Consider the following 1,810-nt stretch of genomic DNA (forward strand, 5'->3'; position numbering starts at 1 on the left):
GCAATTCTCTGCCTCAGCCTCCCAAGTAGCTGGGATTACAGGCACCTGCCACCAGGCCCGGCTATCACCATCCCCTCTCCTCTTCCTGCAGGTTACCCACCTGCAGGAAGGAGCCAAGGTAGGCAACTCAGAGCCAACCTAGGGCCAAGGTGCCCTCCCTACGCCTTCTTCCCGGGGCTGCCAGCGATCCTGAGCTCATCCTCCTGACCTGCAGACCCCTTGGCTCCGGCCCTCACATCCTGCTTGCTGTACCTGCTTTATCCCATGTCACCATCTCCATTCTCCAGCCTTGTGACAATCCTGGTTCCTACCCATTCCATTGGCTTCTCCATTTGGCTTGGAGCTCTGTAGCTGGATTGGGACGACTACTCTGATGAGTGCCATGTCACTGGCTCAACAGAGTGGGCCCAAGTGAGTCCATGTCATTGACATGAAGGTGCTGTCAGTTTGGTGGGGACCAAGGAATGAGACTGTGTTTTAGTTGTGTTCGTTTGAACAATTACACACTTAGGGCTTCTTATGCGGATGCTCAGGGAGAAATATGGAAGACAAGATCTCGTAGAAAACAAGAAGACACGTTGTAAATGAGTCAGGCCTCCTGGAGTCCAGGACTAGGGAGGAACTCTCTATTGTGGATCACTCGAGGGAGTCTTGGGGCTGGTGGTCTTCACGCCAAAGCCCCATAACTCAGCTCCTCTCTTCCTTCTCTCAGTCTCTCTGCTTCTGTTTTTTGTCTCATGTCCTAAATGTCCAACTATTCAGCATAACTGTATTCTGCTTCCCCTCTCTATCCTCTGTAGCAAAACACACTGTTGGAATTACATTTTTATTTTTATGTTTATTTTTTTAAGACAGAGTGTCACTCATTCCCTAGGCTGGAGTGCAGTGGTGTGATCTCGGCTCACTGCAACCTCCACCTCCCAGATTCAAGTGATCCCCCTGCCTCAGCCTTCTGAGTAGCTGGGACTACAGGTGCCTACCACCCTGCCCAGTTATTTTTTGTATTTTTAGTAGAGACGGGATTTCACCATGTTGGCTAGGCTGGTCTCGAACCCCTGACCTCAGATGATCCGCCTGCCTTGGCCTCCCTAAATGTTGGGATTACAGGCATGAGCCACTGCGCCCAGCTGGAATTAAATTAATAATTTTTATTTCTGCTTTAGCAAGAGAGGCGGTGACTCGCTGATACAAGGAAGATATCTCCCCTTCCAAGGGTGATGTATTTAGCTTTTGGGTTAAAAAGGAGATGCTGTCAGGCACGTGTGGCTATCCTGGGAGATTACATAAAAACACAGGGGAAGTGCTCTTTGTGTTAAAAGAAGAAAAAAGAAAAAACAAAACTTGTTTCCTCAAAAACTTAAACACAGAATTACCACACGACCCAGCAATTCTACTACAGGCTATATCCCCACAAAGAATTGAAAGCAGGAACATGAACAGGAATCTGTAGAACCATGTTTATACCAGCATTATCCACAGTAGCCAAAAAAGTGGAAAGAAACTAAATGTTCATCAACAGATTAATAGATAAACAAAATGTAGAATATCTGTACAGCAGAATATTATTCAGCCTTTAAAAGAAATGAAATTCTGGGCCAGGCGCAGTGGCTCACGCCTACAATCCCAGCACTTTGGGAGGCTGAGGCAGACAAATTTCTTGAGCCCTGCAACATGATGAAACCCCATCTCTCCCAAAAATACAAAAATTAGCCCAGTGTGGGGGTGCATGCCTATAGTCCCAGCTACTGCAAGGCTGAGGCAGGAGGATCGCTTGAGCCCTGGAGGTCTAGGCTGCAGTGACCTACGATGA

Source organism: Mandrillus leucophaeus, unplaced genomic scaffold (genome assembly GCF_000951045.1).
Source record: "Mandrillus leucophaeus isolate KB7577 unplaced genomic scaffold, Mleu.le_1.0 Scaffold7, whole genome shotgun sequence".
In the NCBI taxonomy this organism is placed as follows: Eukaryota; Metazoa; Chordata; class Mammalia; order Primates; family Cercopithecidae; genus Mandrillus; species Mandrillus leucophaeus.